Consider the following 17,789-nt stretch of genomic DNA (forward strand, 5'->3'; position numbering starts at 1 on the left):
GCAAACAAATCGGTCTGCCTTAAAAATTAAATAAGGCCTGATAACTTTCACTTCTCGAGTTCTTACGAAATAAATCAACCAAGTCCAGTTTCACTTTCATATCAGCAAGCTTTTCGATCAGTTGTCTTCTTTCAGCATCATATTTCTGACAGTGCACTGAAACATGCTCTATTATTTCTTCTTCTCTATTGCAGTCACACTTACTGTACGATGTTTTCCTATTAAAAACAACATACTATTCAAACCAGTGTGCCCAAATCTGAGTCAGGATATAATCGTTTACTCTCTCCTGTTCCTTCCTGTGCTTCTCATTTCGCCTGTTTTCCTTTGGATTTTTCGCCTTTTCCTGTCTTCTTCCCATTGCTTTTGCGACCTTTCTTTCATTTTGTGCTGTATTTTGCTCTTAATCTCTGTCCTACTGCCCTTATCATTTCCCTTAACTCCATGATGCAGTGGTACCCATAAGACAGTGACCATAAACCCCACCATAGTAACTCTTTATAACTGTTTGGTGAATCTCCATCAGAACATCAGGTCTGCAATCTGAGTGACTGTCTAGCAAACTAGCCAATGATGAGCTAGGATCTGAGTGTATCACAGATCTCAGTGGTCTTGGATCTTCAATCCACTGGACAGCTAACAGTATTGAAACCATTCATCACATCCAACCTTTGTGGGGGGTTTAAACCAGGAATTAAACACTGCTGTGGAAATTCAATGGTGCTCAGATGTCAGAGTGAAATTTGGATAAAAAAAATTTAAAAAAAGATTTTTTTAAAGTTGTGTTTGTTCTCTGTGCAGTGAAATACATCCAAATGAACAAGTTGACTATTTTCTCAGTGAAGTAAGTATTTTTGACAAAGTCTGTTCAAAAGCAGCAGAAAAGATTTTTATTTTACATATAAAAACATCCGAACACAGAGAGACAATGCAGAAACAGGAGGGGAGAGCAGAGGTGGAGTCTCACACTCATGTACCTGACCTGGTCATGTGTGTCTCAGTTGATTGACTCTGAGCACAGTGTTTAAAGAACGTATTACCGTGGAAAATAAATAAATGATAATCAGCAGAAGCTTTTTCAATGCAAAAACAAAAACACTACAATATTCTTTCTGTGGTAACAGCAAAATCATTTTTCTACAGCATGGAATTAAATTACGTCCTGTATCTGCACCATAACGCCTGTAGATGTCGCTGTAGGACAGAATAGAAATTATCTAAAGTTTTTTTTTTCATTCAAACCTTTATTTAAACCTCAGTACAATACAAAATAGAATTAAACAGTACCGTATTAATGGTGTTGTACTTACAAAAAAATTGGATACTATAGACAACCAAATAAAAGAACAATTTTCAGAACCTACAATATAAATATGCTAGGAGGAAAGTAACCAATCAAGCCAAAGAATAAAGTGATTGAAAGATCTTGATTTTTTCACAAACACCAATAGTTTTTATAGCTTTTGGGTTAGTGGAGTTCTTAATTGAATTAAGATACTGTACAAGTTCAAAGGAGAATACATAAAAAGAGGGATGTCTTCCTAAACATTTGGACTTGTGAATATGAAATTTAGCCATTAAAATTAACAAGTTAATCATATATCTGTTATCAAAGTTGAATTGTCTTTGGTTTGTGTTGGTTTGTGTTTTGTGTCAGTTGAAGGGCTATGTCTGATGTTAATGTATCTGGTTTTGCTTCCCCTTGTCTCGCCTGATTTGCCCCAGCTGTGTTTCCCTCCTGTTACCCATTCCCTGATTGCTCCCTCTGTGTATTTAAGCCCTGTGTTTCTTTATGTCTGTGTCGTTATCTACCCTCATTTATGCTGTGTGGCCTGCCTGCTCGCTCATGTAAGTTTATTTGGATTGTTTTGTTACGTTTTGCCATCCAGCAATAAAAGCTGAGTTTTGAAATACACTTTTGCCTGCCGTGAGTCTGCACTTTGGGTCCTATTCCTGCCTGCACACAGCGACTCCTGACAGTATCAATGTCTAAATTGAATTTGCTTTGAAGATAATCTTTAGAATGATAAATTCTGTGTATTAATTTATAAGAACTATCTTTAATTTTGTTGGTAATTAAAAACTGATTAGGGAGTCTCCAAACTTCGTTCCACATAATACCATCTGACAACCGGTTCCAGAAAAAAAATTACATATGGTACCGTGGTTATACTACTCTGAAATAAAGATCTGATAGATTTATTGTTTTAGATTGCTTAGAAAACCAAATCTTGCCAACAAAAGTTTGTATAGGAGATGCCAACAGCCTGTGGAATGAAGTGATATTAGGTTGATTCATAAACTGCATACAAACCCCTGATGGTATTAAGCCAAATACTTTTGTATAATAATGACGATTTATAGCTAAATTGAAACGTAAACAAAATTCTTCATAGGAGAAGCATACCATTTGAATCAAATAATTGGTTGACTAAAACAATGTTATTCCTAAACCAACTAAGAAGAAAGATTTTCTTTTAAATAAAATATCCTTGTTATTTGAGATATAATAATTGTGTGGACTAAAGTTATGCTTGTAAATAAGAGTCCATGCTAAAAAAGCTTGATGATGAAAAGCAGAGATTTTTATAGAGATTTTATCAATATCAAAATTACAGTTAAGGAAAAATTCAGTGCCACCTAACTTAGAAAACATGAACACGGGTATAGTATTCCAATTTGAAGTAGGATTAGTAATTATCTAAAATTCTTCATCAAATACCTAAAAACACAACGTGCAGAAGAAGTTGAGCTCGCAGCAGGAAGCATTAATTTTGTAAAACTGATGTGATTCAGCTTCAGTGGACACATGACACTCTGATAGTTACACTCATTGACTGTAGAAAACAATGGTTACACTGACGTGTTAATGTGGTTCTGTGGTTATTATTCAAATCATGTTTTTAATGTAAACCAGAAGTAAAATGATAGTTATGGTGTGTTAATACGACCATAACACACCACTTTAAATTTAAACACATCGATTTGAAGTTGTCCTTCACATGAATCTGATTTTTTTTTTTTTTTTTTCTCCCATTAGCAACTGAACTATAAACAGCTGTAATGGGGAAAAAAAAATACTTATGAATATTATTAGGGCAGTACTCAAGCCCAGACATTTTATAATCAAATAATAATCATGACCACAATAATAAAGAAGTGAAGAAAAGAACACAAAATAAAGAAAAAAAGCTTTAAACTTCAAAGCAGATGATGTCACACCAGAGTTTATTTAGAGGCATGTGTACTCAGCCCAACACTTATATCTATGAACGGTTTTCAAACGCTTTCTTTAACAAAGAGTAAATTCTCAGGAAACAAATACATATTCAAACACAACGGGCAATAACACAGCTAATCCAGACAGTGTCAGGAGTCATGTCTCAGCAAATGATGTGAGGCCACTCCTGGACCAATTGCTAAACACAGGAGCAGCGGCAGCACTTCCGGTCTGATAACGCAGAATACGCCACCACAAAGGATTTGTAATTTTGTAGAGAAAATCATCAACCTTTACTCGGTGTAGAACTGAGGTTTTGCCAGGACACTCCTGTCACTAGCAGAAAAACAAACTGAAAATGTCGCAAGAAATGTCACCGTCAATACTAATGTCAATAATGTTCACTTTAACAACTGGCAGTTAACCATCCCATTGTTTCAGGAGTAATGTATATCGATAACCTTGAATCGTTTTAAAACAAAGAAAAATACAGATACTTCAAGTTGACATCAATAAAAGTTTTTACGTTTTACACCCTAATTTCTGTTTGTTTTCACTGTAAGTTGAATAAATACATGTTAGTTGTTGTTCAGTTCAAACTGTGGGTAGAAAATGCTGTGTGACCTGTTCTCTAATGTTTGCCCCTTTTTTGTTTTGTATAAGTTTCTCCTTTTTGTTATTTATTCCTGTAGCTGGTGTGGAATTCACTTTTTCACAAAATTATTTTAGCCCTCTATAGTGTTGATTTTAGTTTTTCACAGAAAAAACTTGTTTTAGATTTCAATTACAGTTTTTTACAGTCGCTAACAAGCGCCTACCCATACTTCAGATACTTTTTCTAAACTCTTAACACAGACCCACACCTACAAAACACAATTGGCCAAATGGATAATATCCTTCCCAAAAATACACTTTGTTAAATATATACTAACTCCTCATTTCAAAATTAGAACACATCTTTCTCTGCACACACTAACTGTACAAAAACACTATAAATCTGACTCAAAATGAAATTAGTCTGTCAAAGAATAACACTTGTTTTCACTTCACAAGGTACATGCAGTCAAAGTACACCAGGTTTCAAAATACTGGCTATTATTGACATTACAAAAACTGCATAGACTTTTATGTTTCAGTGTCACAGGTATTTGCATGCGAAACATGCAATCCACCATATTGACACCAGAAATGTCTTGGTTGGTAACTGTATGTCCACATGTACAGTAATGTTCACATTCAAAAGCATTCCAGTAAAAAGCACACAAGTTTTTGTTTCTTTACTGTTTACTACAGGAGGTACAGTAGAAACACAGTATGATAGGACAAAGTTTTACAGTATTGCTTACAGTGAACAAAATATCCATGAAACACACAAGAGCATTCTGAACAAAAAAACAACAGCAAAAAGCCAAGATAAAAAGGGGGGGAGGGGGGCTAAAAAAAGGCAAAAAAGTTGCATCTAATCTCTGCGATCTTCAGGGTTAGGCCACATGTTTTCATCAACATCACATCTGATGTCAGCCAAGTCGATGCACCTGGGATAAAACCGCCTGGTATGTCGGATCCACCCTTGGCAATCGTCAACTGATGTCCCTGGAGCCAGCATCCATGGCTTCAAGGAGGGACATCTGGTCATGTGGCTGATGGTCATAAACCTTCCACCGCCATGCAGAAAAGAACTCCTCTATGGGGTTGAGGAAAGGTGAATAGGGTGGAAGGAAGAGACTCACCAGTCTTGGGTGGACTTCAAACCATGTTGTTATTGCTTGCGAGTGATGGAAAGCCACATTGTCCCAGGTAATTACAAAGGTCCTCATGTTTTCACCCTCCTGACCTTGCTCTGGAACCAGGCGCTGGTGGAGATCATTGAGAAAGGCAAGCAAGCGCTCTGTATTATAGGGTCCAACCTGACATTTGTGAAGGAGTAATCCTGCATTTGCAATTGCTGCACACATGGTAATGTTTGCCCCTCTCTGTCCTGGCACATCAACTGTGGCCCTTTTTTCCAATTACATTCCGTCCACGTCGACGCCTTTTGGCCAGATTGAATCCTGCCTCATCGATGTATATGAATTCATGAGGGGCCTGGTTGGCCTCCAATTCCATAACTCTCTGAAACAAAGTTTATGTAAGTCATGTTAGTACTGTATACCATACTGTACTGTAACCTAGTATTGTGTAGGTTACCTACTTGCAAAGTGCAAAGCTTATAGAACTGGACATTGGATTGAATATACACTGTACCTGGACATATTGTCGTCGTAGCTCCTTGACCCTCTCACTGTTCCTCTCAAAGGGAACAGTGTAGAGCTGCTTCATCCGCACTCTATGTTTGGACAATGTCCGCGAAATGGTTGTGAGGCTGATTCTATCGATATTGTCGAATATCTCATGGTCCGCCACAATTCTGGTTTGTATTTCACGCAGTTTTATTGCATTATTTGCAGTAACCATTTCCACAATGGCAAGCTCCTGATCATTACTGAGGAGCTTTCCTCTTCCCCCAGAGGGTGGAAGACGTTGCATTCTTTAGAAAGACAGACAATTCAACATATGCATTACTGTATGACCATATTGACATGTCAAGTGAGAATAGGAACAATCCATGTAAAATGCAATACTTACCTGTTGGTTTGTTGAAAGGTGCGTATAATGGAGGCAACCGTTGACCGCCTCAAATTGGGCTGCACTCTTTCACCAGCCTCTCTTAGTGAAAGACCATGGTTGATTACATGGTCAATGATAGTGGCACGGATTTCATCACTGACTACTGTTCTTGCAGCCCTTGGAATGCCACCACCACGCATTCTTACACCTATACCTTGCCCTCTCCTTGGGCCTGCTCTTCTCCCTGGGCCCCTTGCTCTTACTCCTCCTCGACCAGACATTACAGTGTTTGTCTTTTTTTTGTTTCCAAAAACATCACTCCTCAAGGTCTTGCCTTATGAACCCCACTGAGTCTAAGCCAGAATGGAAGAAGGTGTGGTTGGCCCAATTTACCCAACATAAATCAGCTGTGTGTCAATTATTCAATTGTTTGTTTACAGCTGAGATATATTTTTGAGATTGATATTGTTTTTGTACTGATATCATTGCAGGGGCAGAGGTTTTTATACTGTATCTACGGTTTGGAATATTGTTTTTGCTATTGTGGGATGTTGTGTGTTAACATTCGTAGATACTACAAGAACAGTCCATAGTTTTGTTGGGAGGTATAACTTGTCTGTTAAGAAAATGTAAGCATTGTGGAAATGTGTTCACTGACTGCATATTGGGTGAACACGACATGAAATGTGTGAATGGTATGGCCACAACAGACCGATCCTGTGCTAATTGTGTTTAGAGTTTTGCAAATGTGACAACTGTTTGGACAAACGCTTGTTAGCGACTGTAAAAAACTGTAATAACTTATCATTTTAACAAACAAGCCCTGCGACAGACTGGCGACCTGTCCAGGGTATACAGAATGTATTTTTAGTGACACAGGACACAAACAAGGAAGCAAGATGTATAATTAGGATTATTTATAATAAATATGAATTTATTACTGCAATTTCTTTAACCACAGAGAATAACTAAATCCTTCAGGATAATGTCACATCAATGCACTGAACTCACTATGTTATCCCTCTAACAGAGCCTCCACATGTTCTCACTGTAATTTCCCCTCATGAATGAATTTATGCTTGCACTAATCTGAATGTTCGGGGGGAATCAAACGCATTTTACTCACAGTACTCAAGCTGACTTACCTTTGTTTGAATGACGGCGTACTCACAACGCGGAGGCTTAAAAACAGCCAAATCTTGTACCCAGTCCTATATAAATACATTTTAAAACTTATTTTAGCGCATATATTTTTTGGCCATTTTTGTATATTTTGAAATACATTTCAAAATATCTATAGATATCTCTATCTCTCGCCCTATGACAGCTGGGATAGGCTCCAGCACCCCCCGCGACCCTGAAAAGGATAAGCGGATACATGAATGTGAGTCCCACAGCCTAAGTAAACTATCTATACACATAATGCTTACATAGCAAATGCTGGCAGTTGAAAAAGATAAATAGTATATAAGTCAAATGTGATTCCATGCACTAGTGACGTGGAATAAAAATTTGACCTTTGACCTTTAACTCGGGCTCGAATCATTTCCAGTCAGCTTTGATGGGATTCTGCAGCCACACACTGATCTATTTCCCACAAACACAGAGACTTCTGTCAACAATGAGCTTAAAGTGTCACATATTGCAGTTACTCTGCATCATGCATTGCTGATGATGTACTTTTTGAATACCACACAATCTTACAAGCAGGTGGTGCTGTCTCCATACATATAAGATCAAGATTACTTTGTGCCAAGAAGACAGGATGGATCCATGCTTTCATGTTGTTTATGTCAAATTCTGACCCCATCAATCTAACATCAGAGCTAAAATTGAGACTAATCAGATTAGATAAGTTTTTCATTTCAAATATCTTTTATTAGAAGCAAGTATCTAGCTATATAGATAACAGTTTTTCAATCTTCTATTATCTAATATTGATAGACCTGCAGAATCTTACTCTTCTTTGGTGACAGAAGTGGCGCCCGGTGTGGTCTTCTGCAGCTGTAGCCGATCTGCTTCAAAGCTTGATGTGTTATGCATTCTGAGATGCTCTTCTGCATTGATTGTAACAAGCTATGTTTTCTTCCCATCAGCTTGAAGCAATCAAATTGTTCTTATTTTACACAGAAAACTGCCACTGGATATTGTCTCTTTTTCTAGTCTCTGTAAACTAGTGATGGTTATGTGGGAAAATCCCAGTATCAGCAGTTTCTGAAATACCTTAATCTTACAGAGAATATGATGATTTTATGGATAATTAAAGTCAGTCATATATCCACAAACACAACAAGCTGAAAGTCAGTGATGCTGCTCGGTTTGCAGTCCTGAATATCACGGCACAAGCAGGATTCACTGCACTGTTAATGTTAGCTATGTTATATTACTGCCTCTGTTCGGTGGTGTCGAGCCAAACTGACTTTAACGTGTGTTTGAACGAGCTGACGGTTCACTCGTTAAGCTGAAAGAAAGATGCTTTAATCACAGGAGTCACACATGTGTCCACTCTACCATCTGGGAACTCTTCTTGTTTAGCACTCGTAATAACACAAACACTAAATCCTGCTTCTCTTGTGCTGTTTTGTAGCAGTGTATACACCTGAGACTGCCACCTGTCTGTTTGTCCTGCACTCTCTCTCTTTTTCTTTCTCTCTGTAATAAATGTATGAACATGTATTTATAAGTTACACTTGTGTTTGAATCCTGCAGCTTATCACACACTTGATTTCCATGTGTGACAACTGCAGGTGTCCAGAGTGAGGACAGACTGAGGGACCCACTGCTGCACATCACCTGTGAGGCTTTGCACCCCTGATGATCCACCAGGACAAACTCAGCAGTGTGTGAGGAAGAGGAGGAGGAAGAGCCAGCAGCAGCTGACAGATGGAGAGAATAGACAGACTGTTCCCTGTTTGTGAAGGACTGCTAGAAAAGTTTGAAATAACTAATTGTCTGTCCTGAATCAGTCTTATTAGGTAATGTTCAAATATTTTTACCATTCCAGTGTTTTCAGTGTGGGAGAAAGTACTCAGGGCCTTCAAGTTGAACACTATGAAAGGCAGCAACAAGTGTAATATTCAGAAACCTAAAGTATGTATCAGCAGCAGAATGGACCTAAAAAAATGTTTGTTTCAGTTCTATGAAGCTTTGAGTATTTTGGATTAGTAGTACTGCTGTGTTTGTTGCATCATATTGCTGTAATTGTTTATATGCTTTATATATTCTGAGGTAAGTTGATCTATAGTGTTACATCATATTCTATAAGGATGTTATGTGTTTCTGCCCAGTTTGACCCATTTAGCAGAAGTCAGCCTGTTTAAGGCTCTGATATCTATTCTGTATGACTTAAAGCAGTTATGACATGGTCTGATTTTCTCACCCAATAAAGGACTATTTAATATATCAGTCTACTCTTCATTCTATCAGACACAGTTATCACAGCTTGTACATTTTGTTTTTACACATATGTAAGCATTGAGCCAAATTTAGTAATGCCAACATATTAAAAGAACAATATTTGTCTCTTATATATAACACATCTATATATACACTGTAAAATATGTTTGTCTTTGAGTGAAGATTTAAGGTAAAGGAAATTTTAATAAACACAACTTGAATCTCAGTATTTGACACAGAGTTAAAGTTCACTGCTGGTATAACTAAAAATGATTAATAGAATAACTTTAATATTGAAAATCTTTTGTTCATTTGTTTTTGTTTCTACATGAGCTTTGATCATTCTCTGTAAGATTAAGGTCAGCTATTGAACGGCGTATATTTTAAAGTAAAGGCTTTAAAACCAAATTAGTACAAACGTCACTAATGTCACATAACTTTGCCGACATGTGGCCAGCAGTAATGTTTTAATGTTCTTTGTTATTAAACATTTGCACATAAGTGACATAATATTCAGTACTTAAAGTTTACTCTTCGGGAGCCCCTCATCCGCCGTGTTTTTTTTTTTTTTTTTTTTTTTTTTTTTTTTTTTTTCGGCAAAATTATCCACACCCAACGCCGCGCTATGAATTCTGGGATATGTTGGGCCACGAAGTCTACACCGCCACAGCCTTAAAATTCAGGGAAATGAAGTACGCATTTGAGGGCCGCATTTCGAGCAGCCTTCGAATTGGGACAGCCTTCGTCGCGTCGCTGTGACGTAATCGGCCTTAAAATGCGGCCTTTAAGGCTGCAGACCCTGAATTGGGATACAGCCCCTAGGTACAAAATCTTTAGGAGCGCAAACAAGGACTTCAGTTTTTACCTCATTAAGTTGAAAGTTATCAGCAATCCAACCTCTAAACATCCAAACATCCTCTAAAAATCCAGCTATGCAAAACCTTGGAAACATCTTAGGGCTTAAAAAGGAGATATATAACTGAATATCATCTTAATATCAGTGATAAGAAATGTCGTTAAAAGTGCTCAATAAGAGCTGAAGAGGGAGTATATAGAATAGAAACAATAAAGGCCCCAAAACAGAACCTTGTGGCACACCATGGGCAAAAAAAAAAAGGTAGAAGAGGACCTATACTTAGAAGTAGCCACAGAAAAGAATTGTTCACGCAAGTTAGATGCGAACCAGTCCAAAGCAGACCCTGATATACCCACCCAGTGTCTCAGCCTATCTAGCAGAATATGATGGTCAACAGTATCACAGTATCAAAGTAAGGTCCAACATCAGCAAAACAAAGCTTTCTCCTGGATGTTACTGGAGACTCATAAGAAATGCAGTTTCAGTAGAGTGAGCTCTACGAAAGCCAGATTGAGTCTCTGAGTCTCAGCTAATGATTGGTCCTGCGGTGGTTTCACATTGATTACAAATTGTTCTGGTCTATGTTCATGTTATTGTGACAGCTAAACTGGATTCCTGTGCCAGAGTTACAGGCTAGCAATAGTATGTGTTCATTCACCCTGTTGCTGTAGTGTTGTATATGGATGGGGGCATCCTGGTACACGGAGAAGTTGGATCCGTTCTTCAGCTTCTCTGAGGTTAACCGGCGATTCACCATGTGGTAATAAAGAGCATTCAACAGATCTCCAGGAGAGTGACAACAAACACACAATCGCTCATGGCTCCTCACATAAGGAGCATGAAGTTGCAGTGAGTGGGTCATTTTATTTTATATGCTGGAAAAGTGCAGAAAATAGATTTCTTCAAGTCAAAGACTGTGGCATATAATTTCATTTTTGCTTGATGCAATGTGCCTACAATTAAAAGATTAAAACTAAAAAAAATTTTTTGAAAAGAGACTTTCTCCATTTGATTATGATTCCTATGATTCCATAGAAATGCTTTATTTATGCACATCTGTACCTAATCAAATGACTTGTCTTTAAATGAAACTAAATAATTTAAGATTGTCGACTTTTTTGTAACATTATGTTTAATTTTTAAAAAGACTTGATTAATTTAACAGATTTACCATCAATGTGCGACACCATGAGCATCTGCGCCTGGGTTAGCCCCTCCTGGAGATTGTAAAAGTGGATGGTGCTTTCAAAGGTTAGGAAGCCCACGTGAGTCCCCAGGCAACCTGCAGCAGAAAACATTCTGTCAACCTGGTTTCTGCCTGTGACACCTGTTAACTCATTCACTGCCAGCCATTGGCAGTGAATGAGTTAAACCCATTGACTCATTCACTGCAATTGACGGCTATAGACGTCAATGGCAGTGAATGAGTTAATAATCAGCTTGATTAACTGACAAACTCATGAAGCCGCAACATCAGGACTCACCAATCCCGGTTCTTACAGTTTTTCTCAGTCGCTTTGGTGCGTTTCTCAGATCAGAATTGAAATTCCCATAACTATTAGTTCAACCTCCACAACACTCAGTCATTTGTGCACATCATAGTAGCAATTTCTCCTCTCTCTGAACAAACTGCAAATGATTTTGGACTTGAATCAGTTGCTTCCATACATTTCCCTGCTGCTTTCTGACATTTCCATTTGCTTATGTCATGTCAGTCAAAAGTAATCATACCTATGGATGCTGAATAGTCGTTCCCAATAAAACTAATAGTCATACATCCATTGCTTGAGTCATCACACACAAAATTGTTGAACTAGTTATCACATGCCAAATATTGGCCATCTGTCAAGCAAATCCTATACCTTTCTGTATCATTTTTCCTGGAAATGTCTCCGAAATTGAACAATTGATCTCAGGTGAATTACAGCTGTCACTCATGAGGAGGCGTGTGAAAGTTTAGTTGTAACCAATGACAAACAACTTGTTCACTGTCAATTATGGATGAATCCTGTGAATCCCCAATTGGCAAGCATATATAAACTGCGCAGGAGCTAGTGTGTACCATTTCTACACTTCTGTGACACAAAATGGAAGGTCAGCACCGTGGAAGAGGGGTGAGGATGCGGGGAGGAAGGGGAAGAGGGAGAAGAGGCAGATATAGGCGGATTCCTAATGAAATAAGGGCTACAATTGTGGACCATGTTGTCAATCACAGCCTCACCATGGAGGAGGCTGGTCGAAGGGTGCAACCCAATATTGGAAGAACTACTGTCAGTTCAATCATTCAAACATTCCGTAGGGAAAACAGGTATGCAAACAGTAATACACTGTACTGTACTGTGCCATCTCAGACACATCACATGTTACTGTACTGTATTTGCAATTTCACAAAAAGTTCACTCTGCACCACATAGGATTGTAAGACAACCTCGCGGAGGCGGAAGAGGGCCCCTTTTTACCCCACAGCAAGAAGAAGCCATTTGTGCAATGGTCATTGCAAACAATGCAATAAAGCTGAGAGAAATACAAAGCGCTGTCATAGAGAATTACACGGTATTTGGCAATATTGAATCTGTTTCAATTTCAACAATTGACAGAGTACTCAAGAAAAATGAAATCCACATGAAGCAATTGTATAAAGTGCCATTTGAACGAAACAGTGACAGGGTGAAGGAGATCCGTCACCAGTATGTGCAGGTAAAGCTGGTCTTCTATGTTCTGCACTGCAAACTGTTTTACAGTACTTCGTAGTTTCATGCAGTACACTTGCAATTCCACAGCACATACTCTACAATGTGTTTTACCAAATGCATGCATTACTGTTTGTTACTGTACACAGGCATATTGTGACATTGCATTTCTGTCTCTCTCTAAAGCGTGTACTGGAGCTGGAAGCCAGGGAAACACTGCACACATTCATATATGTTGATGAGGCAGGTTTCAATCTGGCCAAAGGCAGAAGGCGTGGAAGAAATCGCATTGGACAGAGGGCAACCACTGAAGTCCCTGGTCAGCGCGGAGGGAATATTACCATGTGTGCAGCCATCTCAGACAACGGCGTCTTCACCCATATCCCCCTTCTTGGTCCATACAATACCCAACATCTCCTGACATTTTTAGACACTCTTTACAGGGACCTAGTCCCTGAGAATGAGAGAGGTGGAGGCCAACTCAGCAAGTATGTTGTTGTCTGGGATAATGTCCGTTTTCACCACTCCCATCAGGTCAGAGAGTGGTTTGCAGCACATGACAGAATTCTGGTTGAATATCTCCCTCCATATTCCCCATTCCTTAATCCAATAGAGGAGTTTTTCTCTGTCTGGAGGTGGAAAGTTTATGACCGGCATCCACATGAGCAAATGGCCCTGCTAGCAGCCATGGATGCAGCATGTGACGACATCACAGCAGGGTCCTGCAGAGGATGGATTCGCCACTCCAGGAGATACTTTCCTCGCTGCATTGCGAGGGATAACATCTGTTGTGATGTAGATGAAAATATGTGGCCAGACAGACAGGAACGTCTGGATGTGCCAGAATGATTTACTGTACTGTTACATGTGCTGTTTATTGTTCACATTAGTGCACAGCTCTACCAAATGGGTGATTTTATGTTTACATGTATTCTACAGTGCACAAGTGACTGTAGCATATTTTTCTTTTGCACAATTCTGTAGGATTACAAACACTTCTACACAATGGAAATGTGAAACGTACGTATTCAGTGTCTCAGTTACTCCCAAGACTCCCATAACATCTACAGTGACTTTACTGCACATTTCAGATGGCTGTACAGGTAGGCCATAGTGCTGTCGCCAGCATTTTCAGGTGTCACCAATTGTTTTTGCAATGGGAAACACTGAAATTATAAACTGTCATAGTGGAAACATGACAATGCCATTTGACTATCTTGTTCATAAAGATGGTGTCAAGACTTTTCATTTTGATGGCACTGACAGTTTCATTGACATGGATACTTGCTTTTGAGGTATGGATAATCAATTCTGTGCATGTGATGTGCTTTTGCAGGCTATCCACTAGGTTTTGCAGTTTGCACTAATTGTTTTGGGAAATGCACTAACTGCTGTGCAAATGTTAATGGTGTTCTGAGGAATGCACCAAAGCGACTGAGAAAAACTGTAAGAAGTGATTCAGAGAAGTACTTCAGGTATCCCACTTCCACAGCATTGTGAGGCACATCGAGCACAAACAGGTGGACCACCAGCTGAGGAGGTTGCAACTGAAAAAGATCAACAAAACCAAGAGGAGTTGTGATCATAGATCCCTGAAGAATTAAAAAAATAATAATAAATCCAAATCTTTCTTTATATGAACTTTGCAAGTGTTACTTAAGGGATTACACATGAGCTCACCTATTACTGAACAAGAATTTAAAAAGGCATACAACATTAAGGCCGCAAAACATGATACAACAGTTAAGAGACTGCAGGGAAAATAAACAACAGTGACTGGACTTGTACCATCATTGGCCCGGTAACACAGGTTGCTCTTCCACCTGCACTGGTCCAGAAAGGTGATGAACGGATTGATGTAGGTGTGGCAGGAGCGACAGCACACGATCATGTTTCATGTGATCACTGGTGACTGCTGCAGAGAGGCATAAGGGGGGAAAAGCTCAGAGAAAGCAGGACTAACTTCAAAGAAAAAAAAGACGTGTTTATGAACTCAAACTTTTCATGTGTCATGCCTCCCTTTTTTGGCTTCCACTTTCTTTACTTCCATATCAGGATCCATCCAGAGATGCTCAAACCATCCCCTTTCCTCCCACTAGGTGGTGCTTTTCAAAAAAGGTAACGTTAACTCTGTGTTTTGACTTTAACATTACCACAAAGTTTAGTTCCTCTGGATGTTTCCATGGAAAATTGTTTTATCAGGTACTCATCCAAGTGCTTTCTACAGTGTCACAGATGAGTGATGAATGTATCTCCCACTGAAAACCATTGTGTCCAGTTGAAATCAATCAACTTTTTTAAGGAGAGTGTTAGATGCTGTGCTCATGAGGACAATGGGTTTTAACTTGCAGCACAGCACAAAGATGCCATATTTGATCAATGATCAAAACACTTAATTGAGCAGAATTAAGTGAAAATGGAATCAGCAATCCTCAGCTTGCAGGTTAGGAAAAGTGGAACCAAAAGATATTCAAATACATCTCTTCACAGCTGCTGATGAATTCTACAAAAAACAAAGTTTGTTAAAAACACTTGCAGGTGAATCACCACTGATTTATCAGTGATATCCATTTACTCAAAAATTACTGATAAGTGGATGACTGGAATATATAGTTTATAATTTTAACAATGTTCTGTACAAAATGGGATTTTATATGCCAGATGTGGTATGATGCTTGTGTGATTTTTAACATGACCCTACAAAACTTTACAGTACTCATGCTACTTTACCAAACTTTTGATTACTAGGTGTGCATTTCCTGCTTTAAATGCATTCACTCTTTAGATTCAGAAATCTAAGTGATAAGAGGCCAGAAATGTTTGCACTCGCTTATGAACCCCAATCAATCAATGTCTTGATGCACGCTCAATCATCTAGGTAAGGAAATCTTAAAAAGCTGATTCTGTTTATCTGGATGTACCCTTTTTTGTGGGAGAAACATTTCATCGCTCATCCAAAAAAGGTACATCCAGATGTACAGAATCAATGTTTTGGGGTTAAATCAACAGTGTCACTGCCCTCTGCTAAGGCTGGAGATAATATAATGAGAGAGAATGAATGAGATAACTGACAGCTATCATTTTAATCATCCTGTCTCAGTTGTTTTAACTCATACAATAGTGTCATACAATAATGTGGTAACATCTGGACTGACGTATTTACTGTCAGCATTTTAATCGCTAGTTTAAAGGCTGTAAGTTGCAGCCTGTGGAATTAAAGAAAATATTTTATGGCTACAATATATTCTGCATCATTAACCCTTTAAGACCTACCATAGAACCAAGTCCGCCAGAGCTTATATTATATTTTTACATACTGTAGTGCCATTTTTGGGAGCATTTCAAGTTGATATACATCAATACAACCAATATAGCCCAAATTTTAATAATATGTATGCATTAAGTGTATAGTAATTACATAAATTGCAAAAAAGTGCAATAAACGGCCAAAAAATTGAAAATCTTTTTTTTTTTAACATATATTTCTAATTAGAGAAATTTAAGCGGCGTATCCCTCAAAACTGTAAATACATAAAAGTTGCATAAAATAGTTTCCCACCACAGGAAATTTATTTTGAGTGTCTTCATATCTTTATTTTTTAAATACACCAATTTTTATATACTGCAGAAAAAACGAAAATAAATATTATAATGCAAATTTGCAAAAAAAAACAGAATATGCATCAAAATAAACTATTTCCAGCAATGCAATTTGAGTCCTAAGCATCCCAGAAACGACACAGAAAGTCATAAAGTCAAACATAACTTTTAAAAACACCAGTATAAGCTCATAAGGCCCTGATGGTAAAAAACTACATTTCGTACATTACGTCACTTCCTGTTTCGGGTAGGTCATGGCGGAAATGCGATAGTTCGCGCTGATGGACGTAGGAAGTGTTACGAACATCTGATCGGATCGGCAAAGCATGTTTCTGGAATATTATGTTTTTGTTGCTGCAAGTGCTTTTTATGCAATTTTTGCAAAGCCATATGTGGAAGGAAACTGTGGCCTAGGGCAAGCTGATGACATAAGATGTAAGTACAACTCCTCCAGTTTCATACGCAAAAAAAATAATTGTGCTAGCTTAAGTGGTTGCAGTGCTATCTGGATTTAAAAATAGTTACGCAAAACGGAGCGTGCCCGCTCCGACCAGCTTTAAAGGGTTAATGATATAATCTATAGTATTGATACTGCATTAAGATGGTTATTAAAACCTGCTGACTTTACATTAACCTTTTTATTACAGGTACAGCTAAGACCATTTTATACACATTGCATTTTGTGCTCAGTAAAGAGTTAAAGCTCAGTCAATTAAAGGTCTCAAGCTTTGTTTGGCGCGAATGTCCAGGCAATCTATTGTGTAGGTGACTTGGAGCAACAGAAGGTTAAAACTGCATACACGCTTACAAAACACATATAGTACATATAATCTAAAAACAGGCTTGAGTGAAGGCCTGAATGTATTCAGCTTCTTGTTGCAACCTGTGGCATTTGAGTTTACTTAGTAACAGGTGACAGAAGATGGGTCAACAAGAGGACAAGTCCACGGGTATCTCCAGGGCCTGAAATCATCGCCATATTTGGGAAAAGATGTTAGAAAGAGGAACTTCTGTGTCTGACCTTAGCTCTAAAAATTGTCTCATTGTCTGTACAAGATGCAAATGATGTTCTTAGAAATACAAAAATATGTTATAGAACGTGTAACGTTGGGTTGTGTTGCGTGGTTGAGAGGAGGCGGCAAAACACCTAGCAGGCTAGTCGGAAGAACACACACCCACGCTGGTATCGGTAATCCACGGTGGTTCTTTAATACGCCTTCTTCAACAACCATATAACGGCTGAACGGCTGCGGCTCAACAACATAACACCCAGCGCTCATACAACCCAAGTGTTGCAAACAAAACAAAACAAAAGGTCTGGAGAGGAAAACATAAATCCGTCCCTCGTTAAGCACAAGCGTGCAGGCACGTGTCCTCATAATCCCAGAGAGAGAGAGCAGTGGCACAAACTGATGACACC

The sequence above is a fragment of the Diplotaxodon limnothrissa genome, linkage group LG2, assembly GCF_057381915.1.
Source record: "Diplotaxodon limnothrissa isolate DT_005_m linkage group LG2, D_limnothrissa_male_GT1.1, whole genome shotgun sequence".
Taxonomy (NCBI): Eukaryota; Metazoa; Chordata; class Actinopteri; order Cichliformes; family Cichlidae; genus Diplotaxodon; species Diplotaxodon limnothrissa.